This window comes from Haemaphysalis longicornis, unplaced genomic scaffold, assembly GCF_048455015.1.
Source record: "Haemaphysalis longicornis isolate Haplotype H1 unplaced genomic scaffold, Haemaphysalis longicornis Haplotype H1 scaffold_5, whole genome shotgun sequence".
NCBI lineage: Eukaryota > Metazoa > Arthropoda > Arachnida > Ixodida > Ixodidae > Haemaphysalis > Haemaphysalis longicornis.
In genome coordinates this window covers 207,464,004-207,490,751 of record NW_027526385.1, presented here as the reverse complement: position 1 = coordinate 207,490,751, position 26,748 = coordinate 207,464,004, and the positions used below count along the sequence as shown (strand labels likewise).

Sequence of the window (26,748 nt, the reverse complement as noted above, 5' to 3'; positions counted from 1 at the left end):
TCGACAGTGGTCGACCAGCGTTGAACCCTCTTAAGCTCCCTTTGGCACCAAGACTGCCAGAACAGAGGCCGTAACTAAGCATGTAGCGAATCAGAAAATAGGAAATGAGGGGCTCCGTGAATAAGACAGAAAATAAGAGTTGGCAGTCAAGACAGAGAGAGAGAGAAAACATCTTTATTTGTCCTGCAAACTTGACGCGGCCTTACATCGTGTCAGCCGGCCACTCGGCTTCCATCACCTACTCATGCCCACCCCCGGGTGGGGTGGAAAACCTCGGAAAGCAAAGGGGAGGTTGTAGTAAGTCATAGAAAGAGATGATGAATTTTTTTTATTGGAGAAGAAAGTGGTGAAAAAATGCCCGACGGGTGGGATCCGAACCCATGACCTCCAGAATACCGGTCTGGTGCGACAAGCACTACGGTACCGGCGGGGCTGTTTCCCCAGCAATTTCTCGGGTATTTATGTTAATGTAATTTTGTTTCCTGCACTTGGGGGTGGTAGCCAGCGCCACTCGGACTACTCGGGGTGAAGGGGATCATCTTTTTAACCCCCAGGGCCGTGACTCGAGTGTCTACGACATCTCGACAGTGGTCGACCAGCGTTGAACTCTCTTAAGCTCCCTTTGGCACCAACACTGCCAGAACAGAGGCCCTCTCTAAGCATGTAGCGAATCAGAAAATGGGAAATGAGCGGCTCCGTGAAATAAGACAGAAAATAAGAGTTGGCAGTCAAGAGAGAGAGAGAGAAAACATCTTTATTTGTCCTGCAAACTTGACGCGGCCACACGTCGTGTCAGCCGGCCACTCGGCTTCCGTCACCTACTCATGCCTACTCCCGGGTGGGGTGGAAAACCTCGGAAAGCAAAGGGGAAGTTGTCGTGGGTCATAGAAAGAGATGAAGAATTTTTTTATCTGAGAATAAAGTGGTGCAAAAATGCCCGCCAGGTGGGATCTGAACCCACGACCTCCAGAATACCGGTCTGGTGCGATAACCACTACGCTACCGGCGGGGCTGTTTCCTCAGCACTTTCTCGGGTATTTATGTCAATGTAATTTTGTTTCCTCCACTTGGGGGTGGTAGCCAGCGCCACTCGGACTACTCGTGGTGAAGGGGACCATCTTTTTAACCCCCGGGCCGTGACTCGAGTGCCTACGACATGTCGACAGTGGTCGACCAGCGTTGAACCCTCTTAAGCTCCATTTGGCACCAAGACTGCCAGAACAGAGGCCGTAACTAAGCATGTAGCGAATCAGAAAATAGGAAATGAGGGGCTCCGTGAAATAAGACAGAAAATAAGAGTTGGCAGTCAAGAGAGAGAGAGAGAAAACATCTTTATTTGTCCTGCAAACTTGAAGCGGCCACACGTCGTGTCAGCCGGCCACTCGGCTTCCGTCACCTACTCATGCCTACTCCCGGGTGGGGTGGAAAACCTTGGAAAGCAAAGGGGAAGTTGTCGTGGGTCATAGAAAGAGATGAAGAATTTTTTTATCTGAGAATAAAGTGGTGCAAAAATGCCCGCCAGGTGGGATCTGAACCCACGACCTCCAGAATACCGGTCTGGTGCGATAACCACTACGCTACCGGCGGGGCTGTTTCCTCAGCACTTTCTCGGGTATTTATGTCAATGTAATTTTGTTTCCTCCACTTGGGGGTGGTAGCCAGCGCCACTCGGACTACTCGTGGTGAAGGGGACCATCTTTTTAACCCCCGGGCCGTGACTCGAGTGCCTACGACATGTCGACAGTGGTCGACCAGCGTTGAACCCTCTTAAGCTCCCTTTGGCACCAAGACTACCAGAACAGAGGCCATCTCTAAGCTCGTAGCGAATCAAAAAATGGGAAATGAGCGGCTCCGTGAAATAAGACAGAAAATAAGAGTTGGCAGTCAAGAGAGAGAGAGAGAGAAAACATCGTTATTTGTCCTGCAAACTTGACGCGGCCACACGTCGTGTCAGCCGGCCACTCGGCTTTTGTCACCTACTCATGCCTACCCCCTTGTGGGGTGGAAAACCTCGGAAAGCCAAGGGGAGGTTGTGGTGGGTCATAGAAAGAGATGAACAATTTTTTCATTCCAGAAGAAAGTGTCGAAAAAATGCCCGCCGGGTGGGATCCGAACCCACGACCTCCAGAATACCGGTCTGGTGCGATAACCACTACGCTACCAGCGGGGCTGTTTCCCCAGCAATTTTTCTGATATTTATGTTAATGTAATTTTGTTACCTGCACTTGGGGTTGGTAGGCAGCACCACTCGGACTACTCGGGGTGAAGGGGATCATCTTTTTAAGCCCCGGGCCGTGACTCGAGTGTCTACGACATGTCGACAGTGGTCGACCAGCGTTGAACCCTCTTAAGCTCCCTTTGGCTCCAAGACTGCCAGAACAGAAGCCCTCTCTATGCATGTAGCGAATCAGAAAATGGGAATTGAGGGGCTTCGTGAAATAATGCAGAAAATAAGAGTTGGCAGTCAAGAGAGAGAGAGAGGGAGAGAAAACATCTTTATTGCTCCTGAAAACTTGACGCCGCCACACGTCGTGTCAGCCGGCCACTCGGCTTCCGTCACCTACTCATGCCTACCTCCTGGTGGGGTGGACAACCTCGGAAAGCAAAGGGGAGGTTGTAGTGGGTCATAGAAAGAGATGAAGAATTTTTTTAATTCCAGAAGAAGGTGGTGAAAAAATTCCCGCCGTATGGAATCCGAACCCACGACCTCCAGAATACCGGTCTGGTGCGATAACCACTACGCTACCGGCGGGGCTGTTTCCCCAGCACTTTCTCGGGTATTTATGTTAAGGTTTTTTTGTTTCCTGCACTTGGGGCTGGTAGCCAGCGCCACTCGGACTACTCGGGGTGAAGGGGATCATCTTTTTAAGCCCCGGGCCGTGACTCGAGTGTCTACGACATGTCGACAGTGGTCGACCAGCGTTGAACCCTCTGAAGCTCCCTTTGGCACCAAGACTGCCAGAACAGAGGCCGTAACTAAGCCTGTAGGGAATCAGAAAATGGGAAATGAGGGCTCCGTGAAATAAGACAGAAAATAAGAGTTGGCAGTCAAGAGAGAGTGAGAGAGAAAACATCTTTATTTGTCCTGCAAACGCGACGCGGCCTCACGTCGTGTCAGCCGGCCACTCGGCTTCCGTGACCTACTCATGCCGACCCTCAGGTGGGGTGGAAAACCTCGGAAAGCAAAGGGGAGGTTGTGGTGGGTCATAGAAAGAGATGAAGAATTTTTTCATTCGAGAAGAAAGTGGTGAAAAAATGCCCGATGGGTGGGATCCGAACCCATGACCTCCAGAATACCAGTCTGGTGCGACAAGCACTACGGTACCGGCGGGGCTGTTTCCCCAGCAATTTCTCGGGTATTTATGTTAATGTAATTTTGTTTCCTGCACTTGGGGGTGGTAGCCAGCGCCACTCGGACTACTCGGGGTGAAGGGGATCATCTTTTTAACCCCCAGGGCCGTGACTCGAGTGTCTACGACATCTCGACAGTGGTCGACCAGCGTTGAACCCTCTTAAGCTCCCTTTGGCACCAACACTGCCAGAACAGAGGCCCTCTCTAAGCATGTAGCAAATCAGAAAATGGGAAATGAGCGGCTCCGTGAAATAAGACAGAAAATAAGAGTTGGCAGTCAAGAGAGAGGGAGAGAAAACATCTTTATTTGTCCTGCAAACTTGACGCGGCCACACGTCGTGTCAGCCGGCCACTCGGCTTCCGTCACCTACTCATGCCTACTCCCGGGTGGGGTGGAAAACCTCGGAAAGCAAAGGGGAAGTTGTCGTGGGTCATAGAAAGAGATGAAGAATTTTTTTTTATCTGAGAATAAAGTGGTGCAAAAATGCCCGCCAGGTGGGATCTGAACCCACGACCTCCAGAATACCGGTCTGGTGCGATAACCACTACGCTACCGGCGGGGCTGTTTCCTCAGCACTTTCTCGGGTATTTATGTCAATGTAATTTTGTTTCCTCCACTTGGGGGTGGTAGCCAGCGCCACTCGGACTACTCGTGGTGAAGGGGACCATCTTTTTAACCCCCGGGCCGTGACTCGAGTGCCTACGACATGTCGACAGTGGTCGACCAGCGTTGAACCCTCTTAAGCTCCCTTTGGCACCAAGACTGCCAGAACAGAGGCCGTAACTAAGCATGTAGCGAATCAGAAAATAGGAAATGAGGGGCTCCGTGAAATAAGACAGAAAATAAGAGTTGGCAGTCAAGACAGAGAGAGAGAGAAAACATCTTTATTTGTCCTGCAAACTTGACGCGGCCTTACATCGTGTCAGCCGGCCACTCGGCTTCCATCACCTACTCATGCCCACCCCCGGGTGGGGTGGAAAACCTCGGAAAGCAAAGGGGAGGTTGTAGTAAGTCATAGAAAGAGATGATGAATTTTTTTTTATTGGAGAAGAAAGTGGTGAAAAAATGCCCGACGGGTGGGATCCGAACCCATGACCTCCAGAATACCGGTCTGGTGCGACAAGCACTACGGTACCGGCGGGGCTGTTTCCCCAGCAATTTCTCGGGTATTTATGTTAATGTAATTTTGTTTCCTGCACTTGGGTGTGGTAGCCAGCGCCACTCGGACTACTCGGGGTGAAGGGGATCATCTTTTTAACCCCCAGGGCCGTGACTCGAGTGTCTACGACATCTCGACAGTGGTCGACCAGCGTTGAACCCTCTTAAGCTCCCTTTGGCACCAACACTGCCAGAACAGAGGCCCTCTCTAAGCATGTAGCGAATCAGAAAATGGGAAATGAGCGGCTCCGTGAAATAAGACAGAAAATAAGAGTTGGCAGTCAAGAGAGAGAGAGAGAAAACATCTTTATTTGTCCTGCAAACTTGACGCGGCCACACGTCGTGTCAGCCGGCCACTCGGCTTCCGTCACCTACTCATGCCTACTCCCGGGTGGGGTGGAAAACCTCGGAAAGCAAAGGGGAAGTTGTCGTGGGTCATAGAAAGAGATGAAGAATTTTTTTATCTGAGAATAAAGTGGTGCAAAAATGCCCGCCAGGTGGGATCTGAACCCACGACCTCCAGAATACCGGTCTGGTGCGATAACCACTACGCGACCGGCGGGGCTGTTTCCTCAGCACTTTCTCGGGTATTTATGTCAATGTAATTTTTTTCCTCCACTTGGGGGTGGTAGCCAGCGCCACTCGGACTACTCGTGGTGAAGGGGACCATCTTTTTAACCCCCGGGCCGTGACTCGAGTGCCTACGACATGTCGACAGTGGTCGACCAGCGTTGAACCCTCTTAAGCTCCATTTGGCACCAAGACTGCCAGAACAGAGGCCGTAACTAAGCATGTAGCGAATCAGAAAATAGGAAATGAGGGGCTCCGTGAAATAAGACAGAAAATAAGAGTTGGCAGTCAAGAGAGAGAGAGAGAAAACATCTTTATTTGTCCTGCAAACTTGACGCGGCCACACGTCGTGTCAGCCGGCCACTCGGCTTCCGTCACCTACTCATGCCTACTCCCGGGTGGGGTGGAAAACCTTGGAAAGCAAAGGGGAAGTTGTCGTGGGTCATAGAAAGAGATGAAGAATTTTTTTATCTGAGAATAAAGTGGTGCAAAAATGCCCGCCAGGTGGGATCTGAACCCACGACCTCCAGAATACCGGTCTGGTGCGATAACCACTACGCTACCGGCGGGGCTGTTTCCTCAGCACTTTCTCGGGTATTTATGTCAATGTAATTTTGTTTCCTCCACTTGGGGGTGGTAGCCAGCGCCACTCGGACTACTCGTGGTGAAGGGGACCATCTTTTTAACCCCCGGGCCGTGACTCGAGTGCCTACGACATGTCGACAGTGGTCGACCAGCGTTGAACCCTCTTAAGCTCCCTTTGGCACCAAGACTACCAGAACAGAGGCCATCTCTAAGCTCGTAGCGAATCAAAAAATGGGAAATGAGCGGCTCCGTGAAATAAGACAGAAAATAAGAGTTGGCAGTCAAGAGAGAGAGAGAGAGAAAACATCTTTATTTGTCCTGCAAACTTGACGCGGCCACACGTCGTGTCAGCCGGCCACTCGGCTTTTGTCACCTACTCATGCCTACCCCCTTGTGGGGTGGAAAACCTCGGAAAGCAAAGGGGAGGTTGTGGTGGGTCATAGAAAGAGATGAACAATTTTTTCATTCCAGAAGAAAGTGTCGAAAAAATGCCCGCCGGGTGGGATCCGAACCCACGACCTCCAGAATACCGGTCTGGTGCGATAACCACTACGCTACCAGCGGGGCTGTTTCCCCAGCAATTTTTCTGATATTTATGTTAATGTAATTTTGTTACCTGCACTTGGGGTTGGTAGCCAGCACCACTCGGACTACTCGGGGTGAAGGGGATCATCTTTTTAAGCCCCGGGCCGTGACTCGAGTGTCTACGACATGTCGACAGTGGTCGACCAGCGTTGAACCCTCTTAAGCTCCCTTTGGCTCCAAGACTGCCAGAACAGAAGCCCTCTCTATGCATGTAGCGAATCAGAAAATGGGAATTGAGGGGCTTCGTGAAATAATGCAGAAAATAAGAGTTGGCAGTCAAGAGAGAGAGAGAGGGAGAGAAAACATCTTTATTGCTCCTGAAAACTTGACGCCGCCACACGTCGTGTCAGCCGGCCACTCGGCTTCCGTCACCTACTCATGCCTACCTCCTGGTGGGGTGGACAACCTCGGAAAGCAAAGGGGAGGTTGTAGTGGGTCATAGAAAGAGATGAAGAATTTTTTTAATTCCAGAAGAAGGTGGTGAAAAAATTCCCGCCGTATGGAATCCGAACCCACGACCTCCAGAATACCGGTCTGGTGCGATAACCACTACGCTACCGGCGGGGCTGTTTCCCCAGCACTTTCTCGGGTATTTATGTTAAGGTTTTTTTGTTTCCTGCACTTGGGGCTGGTAGCCAGCGCCACTCGGACTACTCGGGGTGAAGGGGATCATCTTTTTAAGCCCCGGGCCGTGACTCGAGTGTCTACGACATGTCGACAGTGGTCGACCAGCGTTGAACCCTCTGAAGCTCCCTTTGGCACCAAGACTGCCAGAACAGAGGCCGTAACTAAGCCTGTAGGGAATCAGAAAATGGGAAATGAGGGCTCCGTGAAATAAGACAGAAAATAAGAGTTGGCAGTCAAGAGAGAGTGAGAGAGAAAACATCTTTATTTGTCCTGCAAACGCGACGCGGCCTCACGTCGTGTCAGCCGGCCACTCGGCTTCCGTGACCTACTCATGCCGACCCTCACGTGGGGTGGAAAACCTCGGAAAGCAAAGGGGAGGTTGTGGTGGGTCATAGAAAGAGATGAAGAATTTTTTCATTCGAGAAGAAAGTGGTGAAAAAATGCCCGCCGGCTGGGATCCCAACCCACGACCTCCAGAATGGCGGTCTGGTGCGATAACCACTACGCTACCGGCGGGGCTGTTTCCCCAGCACTTTCTCGGGTATTTATGTGAAGGTTTATTTGTTTCCTGAACTTGGGGCTGGTAGCTAGATCACTGGGACTACTCGGGGTGAAGGGGACCATCTTTTACACCCCCGGGCCGTGACTCGAGTGTCTACGACATGTCGACAGTGGTCGACCAGCGTTGAACCCTCTTAAGCTCCCTTTGGCACCAAGGCTACCAGAACAGAGGCCATCTCTAAGCATGTAGCGAATCAGAAAACGGGAAATGAGGGGCTCCGTGAAATAAGACAGAAAATAAGAGTTGGCAGTCAAAAAAGAGAGAGAGAGAGAAAACATCTTTATTTGTCCTGCAAACTTGACGCGGCCTCACGTCGTGTCAGCCGGCCAATCGGCTTCCGTCACCTACTCATGCCTACTCCCGGGTGGGGTGGAAAACCTCGGAAAGCAAAGGGGAGGTTTAGGTGGGTCATAGAGAGAGATGAAGAATTTTTTTTTATCTGAGAATAAAGTGGTGCAAAAATGCCCGCCGGGTGGGATCTGAATCCACGACCTCCAGAATACCAGTCTGGTGCGATAACCACTACGCTACCGGCGGGGCTGTTTCCCCAGCAATTTCTCGGGTAATGATGTTAATGTAATTTTGTTTCCTGCACTTGGGGGTGGTAGCCAGCGCCACTCGGACTACTCGGCGTGAAGGGGATCATCTTTTTAAGCCCCGGACCGTGACTCGAGTGTCTACGACATGTCGACAGTGGTCGACCAGTGTTGAACCCTCTTAAGCTCCCTTTGGCACCAAGGCTACCAGAACAGAGGCCATCTCTAAGCATGTAGCGAATCAGAAAACGGGAAATGAAGGGCTCCGTGAAATAGGACAGAAAATAAAAGTTGGCAGTCAAAAAAGAGAGAGAGAGAAAACATGTTTATTTGTCCTGCAAACGCGACGCGGCCTCACGTCGTGTCAGCCGGGCACTCTGCTTCCGTGACCTACTCATGCCTACCCCCAGGTGGGGTGGAAAACCTCGGAAAGCAAAGGGGAGGTTGTGGTGGGTCATAGAAAGAGATGAAGAATATTTTCATTCCAGAAGAAAGGTGGTGAAAAAATGCCCACCGGGTGGGATCCGAACCCACAACCTCCAGAATGCCGGTCTGGTGCGATAACCACTACGCTACCGGCGGGGCTGTTTCCCCAGCACTTTCTCGGGTATTTATTTTAAGGTTTTTTTGTTTTGGGGCTGGTAGCCAGCGCCACTCGGACTACTCGGGGTGAAGGTGACCATCTTTTTAACCCCCGGGCCGTGACTCGAGTGTCTACGACATGTCGACAGTGGTCGACCAGCGTTGAACCCTCTTAAGCTCCCTTTGGCTCCAAGACTGCCAGAACAGAAGCCCTCTCTAAGCATGTAGCGAATCAGAAAATGGGAATTGAGGGGCTTCGTGAAATAATACAGAAAATAAGAGTTGGCAGTCAAGAGAGAGAGAGAGGGAGAGAAAACATCTTTATTGCTCCTGAAAACTTGACGCCGCCACACGTCGTGTCAGCCGGCCACTCGGCTTCCGTCACCTACTCATGCCTACCCCCAGGTGGGGTGGAAAACCTCGGAAAGCAAGGGGAGGTTGTGGTGGGTCATAGAAAGAGATGAAGAATTTTTTTAATTCCAGAAGAAGGTGGTGAAAAAATTCCCGCCGGGTGGAATCCGAACCCACGACCTCCAGAATACCGGTCTGGTGCGATAACCACTACGCTACCGGCGGGGCTGTTTTTTCAGCACTTTCTCGGGTATTTATGTTAAGGTTTTTTGTTTCCTGCACTTCGGGCTGGTAGCCAGCGCCACTCGGACTACTCGGGATGAAGGGGACCATCTTTTTAACCCCCGGGCCGTGACTCGAGTGTCTACGACATGTCGACAGTGGTCGACCAGCGTTGAACCCTCTTAAGCTCCCTTTAGCTCCAAGACTGCCAGAACAGAAGCCCTCTCTAAGCATGTAGCGAATCAGAAAATGGGAAATGAGGGGCTCCGTGAAATAAGACAGAAAATAAGAGTTGGCAGTCAAGAGAGAGAGAGGGAGAGAAAACATCTTTATTTGTCCTGAAAACTTGACGCATCCTCACGTCGTGTCAGCCGGCCACTCGGCTTCCGTCACCTACTCATGCCTACTCCCGGGTGGGGTGGAAAACCTCGGAAAGCAAAGGGGAAGTTGTCGTGGGTCATAGAAAGAGATGAAGAATTTTTTTTATCTGAGAATAAAGTGGTGCAAAAATTCCCGCCAGGCGGGATCTGAACCCACGACCTCCAGAATACTGGTCTGGTGCGATAACCACTATGCTACCGGCGGGGCTGTTTGCTCAGCACTTTCTCGGGTATTTATGTCAATGTAATTTTGTTTCCTCCACTTGGGGGTGGTAGCCAGCGCCACTCGGACTACTCGTGGTGAAGGGGACCATCTTTTTAACCCCCGGGCCGTGACTCGAGTGCCTACGACATGTCGACAGTGGTCGACCAGCGTTGAACCCTCTTAAGCTCCCTTTGGCACCAAGACTACCAGAACAGAGGCCATCTCTAAGCTCGTAGCGAATAAAAAAAATGGGAAATGAGCGGCTCCGTGAAATAAAACAGAAAATAAGAGTTGGCAGTCAAGAGAGAGAGAGAGAGAAAACATCTTTATTTGTCCTGCAAACTTGACGCGGCCACACGTCGTGTCAGCCGGCCACTCGGCTTCCGTCACCTACTCATGCCTACCCCCGGGTGGGGTGGAAAACCTCGGAAAGCAAAGGGGAGGTTGTGGTGGTTCATAGAAAGAGATGAAGAATTTTTTTTATCCAAAAATAAAGTGGTGAAAAAATGCCCGACGGGTGGGATCCGAACCCATGACCTCCAGAATACCGGTCTGGTGCCACAACCACTACGCTACCGGCGGGGCTGTTTCCCCAGAACTTTCTCGGGTATTTATGTCAATGTAGTTTTGTTTCCTGCACTTGGGGGTGGTAGCCAGCACCACTCGGACTACTCGGGGTGAATGGGATCATCTTTTTAAGCCCCGGGCCGTGACTCGAGTGTCTACGACATGTCGACAGTGGTCGACCAGCGTTGAACCCTCTTAAGCTCCCTTTGGCTCCAAGACTGCCAGAACAGAAGCCCTCTCTAAGCATGTAGCGAATCAGAAAATGGGAATTGAGGGGCTTCGTGAAATAATACAGAAAATAAGAGTTGGCAGTCAAGAGAGAGAGAGAGGGAGAGAAAACATCTTTATTGCTCCTGAAAACTTGACGCCGCCACACGTCGTGTCAGCCGGCCACTCGGCTTCCGTCACCTACTCATGCCTACCTCCTGGTGGGGTGGACAACCTCGGAAAGCAAAGGGAAGGTTGTGGTGGGTCATAGAAAGAGATGAAGAATTTTTTTTAATTCCAGAAGAAGGTGGTGAAAAAATTCCCGCCGGGTGGAATCCGAACCCACGACCTCCAGAATACCGGTCTGGTGCGATAACCACTACGCTACCGGCGGGGCTGTTTCCCCAGCACTTTCTCGGGTATTTATGTTAAGGTTTTTTTGTTTCCTGCACTTGGGGCTGGTAGCCAGCGCCACTCGGACTACTCGGGGTGAAGGGGATCATCTTTTTAAGCCCCGGGCCGTGACTCGAGTGTCTACGACATGTCGACAGTGGTCGACCAGCGTTGAACCCTCTTAAGCTCCCTTTGGCACCAAGGCTACCAGAACAGAGGCCATCTCTAAGCATGTAGCGAATCAGAAAACGGGAAATGAGGGGCTCCGTGAAATAAGACAGAAAATAAGAGTTGGCAGTCAAAAAAGAGAGAGAGAGAGAAAACATCTTTATTTGTCCTGCAAACTTGACGCGGCCTCACGTCGTGTCAGCCGGCCAATCGGCTTCCGTCACCTACTCATGCCTACTCCCGGGTGGGGTGGAAAACCTCGGAAAGCAAAGGGGAGGTTTAGGTGGGTCATAGAAAGAGATGAAGAATTTTATTTATCTGAGAATAAAGTGGTGCAAAAATGCCCGCCGGGTGGGATCTGAACCCACGACCTCCAGAATACCAGTCTGGTGCGAGAACCACTACGCTACCGGCGGGGCTGTTTCCCCAGCAATTTCTCGGGTAATGATGTTAATGTAATTTTGTTTCCTGCCCTTGGGGGTGGTAGCCAGCGCCACTCGGACTACTCGGGGTGAAGGTGACCATCTTTTTAACCCCCGGGCCGTGACTCGAGTGTCTACGACATGTCGACAGTGGTCGACCAGCGTTGAACCCTCTGAAGCTCCCTTTGGCACCAAGACTGCCAGAACAGAGGCCGTAACTAAGCCTGTAGGGAATCAGAAAATGGGAAATGAGGGCTCCGTGAAATAAGACAGAAAATAAGAGTTGGCAGTCAAGAGAGAGTGAGAGAGAAAACATCTTTATTTGTCCTGCAAACGCGACGCGGCCTCACGTCGTGTCAGCCGGCCACTCGGCTTCCGTGACCTACTCATGCCGACCCTCAGGTGGGGTGGAAAACCTCGGAAAGCAAAGGGGAGGTTGTGGTGGGTCATAGAAAGAGATGAAGAATTTTTTCATTCGAGAAGAAAGTGGTGAAAAAATGCCCGCCGGCTGGGATCCCAACCCACGACCTCCAGAATGGCGGTCTGGTGCGATAACCACTACGCTACCGGCGGGGCTGTTTCCCCAGCACTTTCTCGGGTATTTATGTGAAGGTTTATTTGTTTCCTGAACTTGGGGCTGGTAGCCAGATCACTGGGACTACTCGGGGTGAAGGGGACCATCTTTTACACCAGTGGGCCGTTACTCGAGTGTCTACGACATGTCGACAGTGGTCGACCAGCGTTGAACCCTCTTAAGCTCCATTTGGCACCAAGGCTACCAGAACAGAGGCCATCTCTAAGCATGTAGCGAATCAGAAAACGGGAAATGAGGGGCTCCGTGAAATAAGACAGAAAATAAGAGTTGGCAGTCAAAAAAGAGAGAGAGAGAGAAAACATCTTTATTTGTCCTGCAAACTTGACGCGGCCTCACGTCGTGTCAGCCGGCCAATCGGCTTCCGTCACCTACTCATGCCTACTCCCGGGTGGGGTGGAAAACCTCGGAAAGCAAAAGGGAGGTTTAGGTGGGTCATAGAAAGAGATGAAGAATTTTTTTTATCTGAGAATAAAGTGGTGCAAAAATGCCCGCCGGGTGGGATCTTAACCCACGACCTCCAGAATACCAGTCTGGTGCGAGAACCACTACGCTACCGGCGGGCTGTTTCCCCAGCAATTTCTCGGGTAATGATGTTAATGTAATTTTGTTTCCTGCCCTTGGGGGTGGTAGCCAGCGCCACTCGGACTACTCGGGGTGAAGGTGACCATCTTTTTAACCCACGGGCCGTGACTCGAGTGTCTACGACATGTCGACAGTGGTCGACCAGCGTTGAACCCTCTTAAGCTCCCTTTGGCTCCAAGACTGCCAGAACGGAAGCCCTCTCTAAGCATGTAGCGAATCAGAAAATGGGAATTGAGGGGCTTCGTGAAATAATACAGAAAATAAGAGTTGGCAGTCAAGAGAGAGAGAGAGGGAGAGAAAACATCTTTATTGCTCCTGAAAACTTAACGCCGCCACACGTCGTGTCAGCCGGCCACTCGGCTTCCGTAACCTACTCATGCCTACCCCCAGAAGGGGTGGAAAACCTCGGAAAGCAAAGGGGAGGTTGTGGTGGGGCATAGAAAGAGATGAAGAATTTTTTTTTCCAGAAGAAGGTGGTGAAAAAATTCCCGCCGGGTGGAATCCGAACCCACGACCTCCAGAATACCGGTGTGGTGCGATAACCACTACGCTACCGGCGGGGCTGTTTCCCCAGCACTTTCTCGGGTATTTATGTTAAGGTTTTTTTGTTTCCTGCACTTGGGGCTGGTAGCCAGCGCCACTCGGACTACTCGGGGTGAAGGGGATCATCTTTTTAAGCCCCGGGCCGTGACTCGAGTGTCGACGACATGTCGACAGTGGTCGACCAGCGTTGAACCCTCTGAAGCTCCCTTTTGCACCAAGACTGCCAGAACAGAGGCCGTAACTAAGCATGTAGCGAATCAGAAAATGGGAAATGAGGGGCTCCCTGAAATAAGACAGAAAATAAGCGTTGGCAGTCAAGAGAGAGAGAGAAAAAACATCTTTATTTGTCCTGCAAACGCGACGCGGCCTCACGTCGTGTCAGCCGGCCACTCGGCTTCCGTGACCTACTCATGCCTACCCCCAGGTGGGGTGGAACACCTCGGAAAGCTAAGGGGAGGTTGTGGTGGGTCATAGAAAGAGATGAAGAATTTTTTATTCGAGAAGAAAGTGGTGAAAGTATGCCCGCCGGGTGGGATCCGAACCCACGACCTCCAGAATACTGGTCTGGTGCGATAACCACTACGCAACAGGCGGGGCTGTTTCCCCAGCACTTTCTCGGGTATTTATGCTAAGGTTTTTTGTTTCCTGCACTTGGGGGTGGTAGCCAGCGCCACTCGGACTACTCGGGGGGAAGGGGACCATGTTTTTAACCCCCGGGCCGTGACTCGAGTGTCTACGACATGTCGACAGTGGTCGACCAGCGTTGAACCCTCTTAAGCTCCCTTTGGCACCAAGACTGCCAGAACAGAGGCCGTAACTAAGCCTGTAGGGAATCAGAAAATGGGAAATGAGGGCTCCGTGAAATAAGACAGAAAATAAGAGTTGGCAGTCAAGAGAGAGTGAGAGAGAAAACATCTTTATTTGTCCTGCAAACGCGACCCGGCCTCACGTCGTGTCAGCCGGCCACTCGGCTTCCGTGACCTACTCATGCCGACCCTCAGGTGGGGTGGAAAACCTCGGAAAGCAAAGGGGAGGTTTAGGTGGGTCATAGAAAGAGATGAACAAATTTTTTTATCTGAGAATAAAGTGGTGCAAAAATGCCCGCCGGGTGGGATCTGAACCCACGACCTCCAGAATACCAGTCTAGTGCGATAACCACTACGCTACCGGCGGGGCTGTTTCCCCAGCAATTTCTCGGGTAATGATGTTAATGTAATTTTGTTTCCTGCACTTGGGGGTGGTAGCCAGCGCCACTCGGACTACTCGGCGTGAAGGGGATCATCTTTTTAAGCCCCGGACCGTGACTCGAGTGTCTACGACATGTCGACAGTGGTCGACCAGTATTGAACCCTTTTAAGCTCCCTTTGGCACCCAGACTGCCAGAACACAGTCCCTCTCTAAGCATGTAGCGAATCAGAAAATGGGAAATGAGCGGCCCCGTGAAATAAGACAGAAAATAACAGTTGGCAGTCAAGAGATAGAAAGAGAAAAAACATCTTTGTTTGTCCTGCAAACTTGACGCGGCCTCACGTCGTGTCAGCCGGCCACTCGGCTTCCGTCACCTACTCATGCCTACCCCCGGGTGGGGAGGAAAACATCGGAAAGCAAAGAGGAGGTTGTGGTAAGTCATAGAAAGAGATGAAGAATTTTTTTTATTCGAGAAGAAAGTGGTGACAAAATGCCCGACGGGTGGGATCCGAACCCATGACCTCCAGAATACCGGTCTGGTGCGACAACCACTACGCTACCGGCGGAGCTGTTTCCCCAGCACTTTCTCGGGTATTTATGTCAATGTAATTTTGTTTCCTGCACTTGGGGGTAGTAGCCAGCGCCACTCGGACTACTCGAGGTGAAGGGGGCCATCATTTTAACCCCCGCGCCGTGACCCGAGTGTCTACGACATGTCGACAGTGGTCGACCAGCGTTGAACCCTCTTAAGCTGCTCTTGGCACCAAGACTGCCAGAACAGAGCCCGTAACTAAGCCTGTAGGGAATCAGAAAATGGGAAATGAAGGCTCCGTGAAATAAGACAGAAGATAAGAGTTGGCAGTCAAGAGAGAGAGAGAGAGAGAAAACATCTTTATTTGTCCTGCAAACGCGACGCGGCCTCACGTCGTGTCAGCCGGCCACTCGGCTTCCCTGACCTACTCATGCCGACCCCCAGGTGGGGTGGAAAACCTCGGAAAGCAAAGGGGAGGTTGTGGTGGGTCATAGAAAGAGATGAAGAATTTTTTCATTCGAGAAGAAGGTGGTGAAAAACTGCCCGCCGGGTGGGATCCGAACCCACCTCCTCCAGAATACTGGTCTCGTGCGATAACCACTACGCTACAAGTGGGGCTGTTTCCCCAGCTCTTTTTCGGGTATTTATATTAAGGTTTTTTTCTTTCCTGCACTTGGGGGTGGTAGCCAGCGCCACTCGGACTACTCGGGGTGAAGGGGATCATCTTTTTAACCCCCGGGCCGTGACTCGAGTGTCTACGATATGTCGACAGTGGTCGACCAGCGTTGAACCCTCTTAAGCTCCCTTTGGCACCAAGACTACCAGAACAGAGGTCATCTCTAAGCATGTAGCGATACAGAAAATGGGAAATGACGGGCTCTGTGTAATAAGACAGAAAATAAGAGTTGGCAATCAAGAGAGAGAGAAAACATCTTTATTTTTCCTGCAAACGCGACGTGGCCTCACGTCGTGTCAGCCGGCCACTCGGCTTCTGTCACCTACTCATGCCTACCCCCGGGTGGGGTGGAAAACCTCAGAAAGCAAAGGGGAGGTTGTGGTATGTTATAGAAAGAGATGAATTTTTTTTATTCGAGAAGAAAGTGGTGAAAAAATGCCCGACGGGTGAGATCCGAACCCATGACCTCCAGAATACCGGTCTGGTGCAACAACCACTACACTACCGGCGCGGCTGTTTCCCCAGCACTTTCTCGGGTATTTATGTCAATGTAATTTTGTTTCCTGCACTTGGGGGTGGTAGCCAGCGCCACTCGGACTACTCGAGGTGAAGGGGGCCATCTTTTTAACCCCCGGGCCGTGACTCGAGTGTCTACGACATGTCGACAGTGGTCGACCAGCGTTCAACCCTCTTAAGCTCCCTTTGGCACCAAGACTACCAGAACAGAGGCCATCTCTAAGCTCGTAGCGAATCAAAAAATGGGAAATGAGCGGCTCCGTGAAATAAGACAGAAAATAAGAGTTGGCAGTCAAGAGAGAGAGAGAGAGAAAACATCTTTATTTGTCCTGAAAACTTGACGCGGCCACACGTCGTGTCAGCCGGCCACTCGGCTTCGTTCACCTACTCATGCCTACCCCCGGGTGGGGGGAAAACCTCGGAAAGCAAAGGGGAGGTTGTGGTGGGTCGTAGAAAGAGATGAAGAATTTTTTTATTCGAGAATAAAGTGGTGAAAAAATGCCCGCCGGGTGGGATCTGAACCCACGACCTCCAGGATACCGGTCTGGTGCGATAACCACTACGCTACCGGTGGAACTGTTTCCCCAGCAATTTTTCGGGTATTTATGGTAATGTAGTTTTGTTTCCTGCACTTGGGGGTGGTAGCCCACACCCCTCGGACTACTCGTGGTGAAAGGGATCATCTTTTCAGCCCCGGACCGTGACTCGAATGTCTACGACATGTCGACACGGTCGACCAGCGTTGAACCCTCTGAAGCTCTCTTTGGCACCAAGACTACCAGAACAGAGGCCATCTCTAAGCATGTAGCGAATCAGCAAATGGGAAATGAGGGGCTCCGTGAAATAAGACCGAAAATAAGAGTTGGCAGTCAAGAGAGAAGAGAGAGAAAACATCTTTATTTGTCCTGCAAACTTGATGCGGCCTCACGTCGTGTCAGCCGGCCACTCGGCTTCCGTCACCTACTTATGTCCACCCCCGGGTGGGGTTGGAAAACCTCGGAAAGCAAAGGGGAGGTTGTGGTAAGTCATAGAAAGAGATGAACTTTTTTTATTCGAGAAGAAAGTGGTGAAAAAATGCCCGACGGGAGGGATCCGAACCCATGACCTCCAGAATACCGGTCTGGTGCCACAACCACTACGCTACCGGCGGGGCTGTTTCCCCAGCACTTTATCGGGTATTTATGTCAATGTAATTTTGTTTCCTGCACTTGGGGGTGGTAGCCAGCGCCACTCGGACTACTCGGGGTGAAGGGGATCATCTTTTTAACCCCCGGGCCGTGACTCGAGTGTCTACGATATGTCGACAGTGGTCGACCAGCGTTGAACCCTCTTAAGCACCCTTTGGCACCAAGACTACCAGAACAGAGGCCATCTCTAAGCATGTAGCGATACAGAAAATGGGAAATGAGGGGCTCCGTGAAATAAGACAGAAAAAGAGAGTTGGCAGTCAAGAGAGAGAGAAAATATCTTTATTTATCCTGCAAACGCGACGTGGCCTCACGTCGTGTCAGCCGGCCACTCGGCTTCCGTCACCTACTCATGCCTACCCCCGGGTGGGGTGGAAAACCTCGTAAAGCAAAGGGGAGGTTGTGGTAAGTCATAGAAAGAGATGAAGAATTTTTTTTATTCGAGAAGAAAGTGGTGAAAAAATGCCCGACGGGTGGGATCCGAACCCATGACCTCCAGAATACCGGTCTGGTGCGACAACCACTACGCTACCGGGGCGGCTGTTTCCCCAGCACTTTCTCGGGTATTTATGTCAATGTAATTTTGTTTCCTGCACCTGGGGGTGGTAGCCAGCGCCACTCGGACTACTCGAGGTGAAGGGGGCCATCTTTTTAACCCCCGGGCCGTGACTCGAGTGTCTACGACATGTCGACAGTGGTCGACCAGCGTTGAACCCTCTTAAGCTCCCTTTGGCACCAAGACTGCCTTGAACAGAGGCCGTAACTAAGCCTGTAGGGAATCAGAAAATGGGAAATGAGGGCTGCGTGAAATAGGACAGAAAATAAGAGTTGGCAGTCAAGAGAGAGAGAGAGAGAGAAAACATCTTTATTTGTCCTGCAAACGCGACGCGGCCTCACGTCGTGTCAGCCGGCCACTCGACTTCTGTGACCTACTCATGCCGACCCTCAGGTGGGGTGGAAAACCTCGGAAAGCAAAGGGGAGGTTGTGGTGGGTCATAGAAATAGATGAAGAATTTTTTCATTCGAGAAGAAGGTGGTGAAAAAATGCCCGCCGGGTGGTATCCGAACCCACAACCTCCAGAATGCCGGTCTGGTGCGATAACCACTACGCTACTGGCGGGGCTGTTACCCCAGCACTTTCTCGGGTATTTATGATAATGTAATTTTGTTTACTGCACTTGGGGGTGGTAGCCAGCGCCACTCGGACTACTCGGGTGAAAGGGGCATCTTTTTAACCCCCGGGCCGTGACTCGAGTGTCTACGATATTTCGACAGTGGTCGACCAGCGTTGAGCCCTCTTAAGCTCCCTTTGGCACCAAGACTTCCAGAACAGAGGCCGTAGCTAAGCCGGTAGTGAATCAGAAAATGGGAAATGAGGGCTCCGTGAAATAAGACAGAAAATAAGAGTTGGCAGTCAAGAGAGAGAGAGAGAGAGAAAACATCTTTATTTGTCCTGCAAACGCGACGCGGCCTCACGTCGTGTCAGCCGGCCACTCGGCTTCCGTGACCTACTCATGCCTACCCCCAGGTGGAGTGTAAAACCTTGGAAAGCAAAGGGGAGGTTGTGGTGGGTCATAGAAAGAGATGAAGAATTTTTTTATTCGAGAAGAAAGTGGTGAAAGAATGCCCGCCGGGTGGGATTCCAACCCACGACCTCCAGAATACCGGTCTGGTGCGATAACCACTACGCTACCGGCGGGGCTGCTTCCCCAGCACTTTCTCAGATATTTATGTTAAGGTTTTTTTGTTTCTTGCACTTGGGGGTGGTAGCCAGCGCCAATCGGACTACTCGGGGTGAAGGGGACCATCTTTTTAACCCCCGGGTCGTGACTCGAGTGTCTACGACATGTCGACAGTGGTCGACCAGCGTTGAACCCTCTTAAGCTCCCTTTGGCACCAAGACTGCCAGAACAGAGGCCCTCTCTAAGCATGTAGCGAATCAGAAAATGGGAAATGAGGGGCTCCGTTAAATAAGACAGAAAATAAGAGTTGGCAGTCAAGAGAGGGAGAAAACATCTTTATTTGTCCTGCAAACGCGACGTGGCCTCACGTCGTGTCAGCCAGCCACTCGGCTTCCGTGACCTACTCATGCCTACCCCTGGGTGGGGTAGAAAACTTCGGAAAGCAAAGGGGAGGTTGTGGTGGGTCATAGAAAGAGATGAAGAATTTTTTTATCCGAGAATAAAGTGGTGAAAAAATGCCCGCCGGGTGGGATCGGAACCCACGACCTCCAGAATACCGGTCTGGTGCGATAACCACTACGCTACCGGCGGGGCTGTTTCCTTAGCACTTTCTCGGCTATTTATGTTTAGGTTTTTTTGTTTCCTGCACTTGGGGGTGGTAGCCAGCGCCACTCGGACTACTCGGGGTGAAGGGGATCATCTTTTTAATCCCCGGGCCGTGACTCGAGTGCCTACGATATGTCGACAGTGGTCGACCAGCGTTGAACCCTCTTAAGCTCCCTTTGGCACCAAGACTACCAGAACAGGGGCCATCTCTAAGCATGTGGCGATACAGAAAATGGGAAATGAGGGGCGCCGTGAAATAAGACAGAAAATAAGAGTTGGCAGTCAAGAGAGAGAGAGAGAGAAAACATCTTTATTTGTCCTGCAAACTTGACGCGGCCTCACGTCGTGTCAGCCGGCCATTCGGCTTCCGTCACCTACTCATGCCTACTCCCGGGTGGGGTGGAAAACCTCGGAAAGCAAAGGGGAGGTTGTGGTGGGTCATAGAAAGGGGTGAAGAATTTTTTTATCCGAGAATAAAGCGGTGAAAAAATGCCCGCCGGGTGGGATCGGAACCCACGACCTCCAGAATACCGGTCTGGTGCGATAACCACTACGCTACCGGCGGGGCTGTTTCCCCAGCACTTTCTCGGCTATTTATGTTTAGGTTTTTTTGTTTCCTGCACTTGGGGGTGAGGCCAGCGCCACTCGGACTACTCGGGGTGAAGGGGATCATCTTTTGAACCCCCGGGCCGTCACTCGAGTGTCTACGACATGTCGAGAGTGGTCGACCAGCGTTGAACCCTCTTAAGCTCCCTTTGGCACCAAGGCTGCCAGAAGAGAGGCCCTAACAAAGCATGTAGCGAATCAAAAAATGGGAAATTACCGGCTCTCTGAAATAAGAGAGAAAATAAGAGTTGGCAGTCCAGAGAGATAGAGAAGGAGAGAAAACAACTTTATTTGTCCTGAAAACTTGACGCGGCCTCACGTCGTGTCAGCCGGCACCTCAGCTTCCGTGACCTACTCATGCCGACCCTCAGGTGGGGTGGAATACCTCGGAAAGCAAAGGGGAGGTTGTGGTGGGTCATAGAAAGGGATGAAGAATTTTTTTATCCGAGAATAAAGTGGTGAAAAAATGCCCGCCGGGTGGGATCAGAACCCACGACCTCCAGAATACCGGTCTGGTGCGATAACCACTACGCTACCGGCGGGGCTTTTTCCCCAGCACTTTCTCGGCTATTTATGTTTAGGTTTTTTTGTTTCCTGCACTTGGGGGTTAGGCCAGCGCCACTCGGACTACTCGGGGTGAAGGGGATCATCTTTTGAACCCCCCGGGCCGTGACTCGAGTGTCTACGACATGTCGAGAGTGGTCGACCAGCGTTGAACCCTCTTAAGCTCCCTTTGGCACCAAGACTGCCAGAAGAGAGGCCCTAACTAAGCATGTAGCGAATAAAAAAATGGGAAATGAGCGGCTCTCTTAAATAAGAGAGAAAATAAGAGTTCACAGTCCAGAGAGAGAGAGAAGGAGAGAAAACATCTTTATTGGTCCTGAAAACTTGACGCGGCCTCACGTCGTCTCAGCCGGCCACTCGGCTTCCGTGACCTACTCATGCCGACCCTCAGGTGGGGTGGAAAACCTCGGAAAGCAAAGGAGAGGTTGTGGTGGGTCATAGAAACAGATGAAGAATTTTTTTATTCGAGAAGAAAGTGGTGAAAGAATGCCCGCCGGGTGGGATTCCAACCCACGACCTCCAGAATACTGGTCTGGTGCGATAACCACTACGCTACCGGCGGGGCTGCTTCCCCAGCACTTTCTCGGGTATTTATGTGAAGGTTTTTTTGTTTCCTGAACTTGGGGATGGTAGCCAGATCACTGGGACTACTCGGGGTGAAGGGGACCATCTTTTACACCCCCGGGCCGTGACTCGAGTGTCTACGACATGTCGACAGTGGTCGACCAGCGTTGAACCCTCTTAAGCTCCCTTTGGTACCAAGGCTACCAGAACAGAGGCCACCTCTAAGCATGTAGCGAATCAGAAAACGGGAAATGAGGGGCTCCGTGAAATAAGACAGAAAACAAGAGTTGGCAGTCAAAAAAGAGAGAGAGAGAAAACATCTTTATTTGTCCTGCTAACTTGACGCGGCCTCACGTCGTGTCAGCCGGCCAATCGGCTTCCGTCACCTACTCATGCCTACTCCCGGGTGGGGTGGAAAACCTCGGAAAGCAAAGGGGAGGTTTAGGTGGGTCATAGAAAAAGATGAAAAATTTTTTTTATCTGAGAATAAAGTGGTGCAAAAATGCCCGCCGGGTGGGATCTGAACCCACGACCTCCAGAATACCAGTCTGGTGCGATAACCACTACGCTACCGGCGGGGCTGTTTCCCCAGCAATTTCTCGGGTAATGATGTTAATGTACTTTTGTTTCCTGCACTTGGGGGTGGTAGCCAGCGCCACTCGGACTACTCGGCGTGAAGGGGATCATCTTTTTAAGCCCCGGACCGTGACTCGAGTGTCTACGACATGTCGACAGTGGTCGACCAGTGTTGAACCCTCTTAAGCTCCCGTTGGCACCCAGACTGCCAGAACACAGTCCCTCTCTAAGCATGAAGCGAATCAGAAAATGGGAAATTAGCGGCCCCGTGAAATAAGACAGAAAATAACAGTTGGCAGTCAAGAGAGAGAAAGAGAAAAAACATCTTTATTTGTCTGCAAACGCGACGCGGCCTCACGTCGTGTCAGCCGGCCACTCGGCGTCCGTGACCTACTCATGCCGACCCTCAGGTGGGGTGGAAAACCTCGTAAAGCAAAGGGGAGGTTGTGGTGGGTCATAGAAATAGATGAAGAATTTTTTCATTCGAGAAGAAGGTGGTGAAAAAATGCCCGCAGGGTGGGATCTGAACCCACGACCTCCAGAATACCGGTCTGGTGCGATAACCACTATGCTACCGGCGGGGCTGTTTCCCCAGCAATTTCTCGGGTATTTATGTTAATGTAATTTTGTTTCCTGCACTTGGGGGTTGTATCCAGCGCCACTCGGACTACTCAGGTGAAAGGGGCCATCTTTTTAACCCCCGGGCCGTGACTCGAGTGTCTACGACATGTCGACAGTGGTCGACCAGCGTTGAACACCTCTTAAGCTCCCTTTGGCACCAAGACTACCAGAACAGAGGCCACCTCTAAGCATGTAGCGATACAGAAAATGGGAAATGAGGGGCTCCATGAAATAAGACAGAAAATAAGAGTTGGCAGTCAAGAGAGGGAGAAAACATCTTTATTTGTCCTGCAAACGCGACGCGGCCTCACGTCGTGTCAGCCGGCCACTCGGCTTCCGTGACCTACTCATGCCGACCCTCAGGTGGGGTGGAAAACCTCGGAAAGCAAAGGGGAGGTTGTGGTGGGTCATAGAAATAGATGAACAATTTTTTCATTCGAGAAGAAGGTGGTGAAAAAATGCCCGCCGGGTGGGATCTGAACCCACGACCTCCAGAATACCGGTATGGTGTGATAACCACTACGCTACCGGCGGGGCTGTTTCCTCAGCAATTTCTCGGGTATTTATGTTAATGTAATTTTGTTTCCTGCACTTGGGGGTGGTAGCCAGCGCCACTCGGACTACTCGGGGTGAAGGGGATCATCTTTTTAACCCCCGGGCCGTGACTCGAGTGTCTACGATATGTCGACAGTGGTCGACCAGCGTTGAACCCTCTTAAGCTCCCTTTGGCACCAAGACTACCAGAACAGAGGCCATCTCTAAGCATGTAGCGATACAGAAAATGGGAAATGAGGGGCTCCGTGAAATAAGACAGAAAATAAGAGTTGGCAGTCAAGAGAGAGAGAAAATATCTTTATTTGTCCTGCAAACGCGACGTGGCCTCACGTCGTGTCAGCCGGCCACTCGGCTTCCGTCACCTACTCATGCCTACCACCGGGTGGGGTGGAAAACCTCGTAAAGCAAAGGGGAGGTTGTGGTAAGTCATAGAAAGAGATGAAGAATTTTTTTTATTCGAGAAGAAAGTGGTGAAAAAATGCCCGACGGGTGGGATCCGAACCCATGACCTCCAGAATACCGGTCTGGTGCGACAACCACTACGCTACCAGGGCGGCTGTTTCCCCAGCACTTTCTCGGGTATTTATGTCAATGTAATTTTGTTTCCTGCACCTGGGGCTGGTAGCCAGCGCCACTCGGACTATTCGAGGTGAAGGGGGCCATCTTTTTAACCCCCGGGCCGTGACTCGAGTGTCTACGACATGTCGACAGTGGTCGACCAGCGTTGAACCCTCTTAAGCTCCCTTTGGCACCAAGACTGCCTTGAACAGAGGCCGTAACTAAGCCTGTAGGGAATCAGGAAATGGGAAATGAGGGCTGCGTGAAATAGGACAGAAAATAAGAGTTGGCAGTCAAGAGAGAGAGAGAGAGAAAACATCTTTATTTGTCCTGCAAACGCGACGCGGCCTCACGTCGTGTCAGCCGGCCACTCGGCTTCTTTGACCTACTCATGCCGACCCTCAGGTGGGGTGGAAAACCTCGGAAAGCAAAGGGGAGGTTGTGGTGGGTCATAGAAATAGATGAAGAATTTTTTCATTCGAGAAAAAGGTGGTGAAAAAATGCCCGCCGGGTGGTATCCGAACCCACAACCTCCAGAATGCCGGTCTGGTGCGATAACCACTACGCTACTGGCGGGGCTGTTACCCCAGCACTTTCTCGGGTATTTATGATAATGTAATTTTGTTTACTGCACTTGGGGGTGGTAGCCAGCGCCACTCGGACTACTCGGGTGAAAGGGCCATCTTTTTAACCCCCGGGCCGTGACTCGAGTGTCTACGACATGTCGACAGTGGTCGACCAGCGTTGAACCCTCTTAAGCTCCCTTTGGCACCAAGACTGCCTTGAACAGAGGCCGTAACTAAGCCTGTAGGGAATCAGAAAATGGGAAATGAGGGCTGCGTGAAATAGGACAGAAAATAAGAGTTGGCAGTCAAGAGAGAGAGAGAGAGAAAACATCTTTATTTTCCTGCAAACGCGACGCGGCCTCACGTCGTGTCAGCCGGCCACTCGGCTTCCGTGACCTACTCATGCCTACCCCCAGGTGGATTGTAAAACCTTGGAAAGCAAAGGGGAGGTTGTGGTGGGTCATAGAAAGAGATGAAGAATTTTTTTATTCGAGAAGAAAGTGGTGAAAGAATGCCCGCCGGGTGGGATTCCAACCCACGACCTCCAGAATACCGGTCTGGTGCGATAACCACTACGCTACCGGCGGGGCTGCTTCCCCAGCACTTTCTCGGCTATTTATGTTAATGTAATTTTGTTTCCTGCACTTGGGGGTGGTAGCCAGCGCCACTCGGACTACTCGGGGTGAAGGGGATCATCTTTTTAATCCCCAGGCCGTGACTCGAGTGCCTACGATATGTCGACAGTGGTCGACCAGCGTTGAACCCTCTTAAGCACCCTTTGGCACCAAGACTGCCAGAAGAGAGGCCCTAACTAAGCATGTAGCGAATCAGAAAATGGGAAATGAGCTGCTCTGTGAAATAAGACAGAAAATAGGAGTTGGCAGTCAAGAGAGAGAGAGGGAGAGAACATCTTTATTTGTCCTGAAAACTTGACGCGGCCTCACGTCGTGTCAGCCGGACACTCGATTTCCATCACCTACTCATGCCTACCCCCGGGTGGGGTGGACAACCTCGGAAAGCAAAGGGGAGGTTGTGGTGGGTCATAGAAAGAGATGAAGAATTTTTTTTATCCGAGAATAAAGTGGTGAAAAAAAGCCCGCCGGGTGGGATCTGAACCCACGACCTCCAGAATACCGGTCTGGTGCGATAACCACTACGCTACTGGCGGGGCTGTTTCCCCAGCAATTTCTCGGGTATTTATGTTAATGTAATTTTGTTTCCTGCACTTGGGGGTGGTAGCCAGCGCCACTCGGACTACTCGGGGTGAATGGGATCATCTTTTTAACCCCCGGGCCGTGACTCGAGAGTCTACGACATGTCGACAGTGGTCGACCAGCGTTGAACCCTCTTAAGGCCCCTTTGGCACCAAGACTACCAGAACAGAGGCCGTCTCTAAGCATGTAGCGAATCAGAAAATGGGAAATTACGGGCTCCGTGAAATAAGACTGAAAATAAGAGTTGGCAGTCAAGAGAGAGAGAGAGAGAGAAAACATCTTTATTGGTCCTGCAAACGCGAAGCGGCCTCACGTCGTGTCAGCCGGCCACTCGGCTTCCGTCACCTACTCATGCCTACCCCCAGGTGGGGTGGAAAACCTCGGAAAGCAAAGGGAATGTTGTGATGGGTCATAGAAAGAGATGAAGAATTTTTTATTCGAGAAGAAAGTGGTGAAAAAATGCCCGCCGGGTGGGATCCGAACCCACGTCCTCCAGAATACCGGTCTGGTGCGATAACCACTACGCTACAGGCGGGGCTGTTTCCCCAGCACTTTTTCGGCTATTTATGTTTAGGTTTTTTTGTTTCCTGCACTTGGGGGTGGTAGCCAGCGCCACTCGGACTACTCGGGGTGAAGGGGATCATCTTTTTAACCCCCGGGCCGTGACTCGAGTGCCTACGATATGTCGACAGTGGTCTACCAGCGTTGAACCCTCTTAAGCTCCCTTTGGCACCAAGACTACCAGAACAGGGGTACATCTCTAAGCATGTGGCGATACAGAAAATGGGAAATGAGGGGCTCGATGAAATAAGACAGAAAATAAGAGTTGGCAGTCAAGAGAGAGAGAGAGAGAAAACATCTTTATTTGTCCTGCAAACTTGACGCGGCATCACGTCGTGTCAGCCGGCCATTCGGCTTCCGTCACCTACTCATGCCTACTCCCGGGTGGGGTGGAAAACCTCGGAAAGCAAAGGGGAGGTTGTGGTGGGTCATAGAAAGAGATGAAGAATTTTTTCATTCGAGAAGAAGGTGGTGAAAAAATGCCCCCCTGGTGGGATCCGAACCCTCGACCTCCAGAATACTGGTCTGGTGCGATAACCACTACGCTACAGGCGGGGCTGTTTCCCCAGCACTTTCTCGGGTATTTATGTTAAGGTTTTTTTGTTTCCTGCACTTGGGGTGGTAGCCCGCGCCACTCGGACTACTCGAGGTGAAGGGGACCATCTTTTTAACCCCCGGGCCGTGACTCGAGTGCCTACGATATGCCGACAGGGGTCGACCAGCGTTCAACCCTCTTAAGGTCCCTTTGGCACCAAGACTACCAGAACAGAGGCCATCTCTAAG

General features: G+C 51.3%; 7 non-coding genes across 7 annotated transcripts; all 7 read right to left on the bottom strand.

The window, feature by feature from the left end:
* Positions 1-8,485: 8,485 nt before the first annotated feature.
* Positions 8,486-8,558, bottom strand: Trnaa-ggc (transfer RNA alanine (anticodon GGC)). The gene has a single exon. It is a non-coding gene; the product is annotated as a tRNA-Ala (tRNA).
* Positions 8,559-9,643: 1,085 nt separating this feature from the next.
* On the bottom strand, positions 9,644-9,716 carry Trnat-agu (transfer RNA threonine (anticodon AGU)). Its single transcript has one exon. It is a non-coding gene; the product is annotated as a tRNA-Thr (tRNA).
* Positions 9,717-13,712: 3,996 nt separating this feature from the next.
* Trnat-agu (transfer RNA threonine (anticodon AGU)) lies at positions 13,713-13,790 on the bottom strand. Its single transcript has one exon. It is a non-coding gene; the product is annotated as a tRNA-Thr (tRNA).
* Positions 13,791-14,293: 503 nt separating this feature from the next.
* Trnat-ggu (transfer RNA threonine (anticodon GGU)) lies at positions 14,294-14,366 on the bottom strand. The gene has a single exon. It is a non-coding gene; the product is annotated as a tRNA-Thr (tRNA).
* A 6,873-nt stretch (positions 14,367-21,239) lies between these two features.
* On the bottom strand, positions 21,240-21,312 carry Trnat-agu (transfer RNA threonine (anticodon AGU)). Its single transcript has one exon. It is a non-coding gene; the product is annotated as a tRNA-Thr (tRNA).
* A 507-nt stretch (positions 21,313-21,819) lies between these two features.
* Positions 21,820-21,892, bottom strand: Trnat-ggu (transfer RNA threonine (anticodon GGU)). The gene has a single exon. It is a non-coding gene; the product is annotated as a tRNA-Thr (tRNA).
* A 4,555-nt stretch (positions 21,893-26,447) lies between these two features.
* On the bottom strand, positions 26,448-26,521 carry Trnat-agu (transfer RNA threonine (anticodon AGU)). The gene has a single exon. It is a non-coding gene; the product is annotated as a tRNA-Thr (tRNA).
* Between the last annotated feature and the right edge of the window lie 227 nt (positions 26,522-26,748).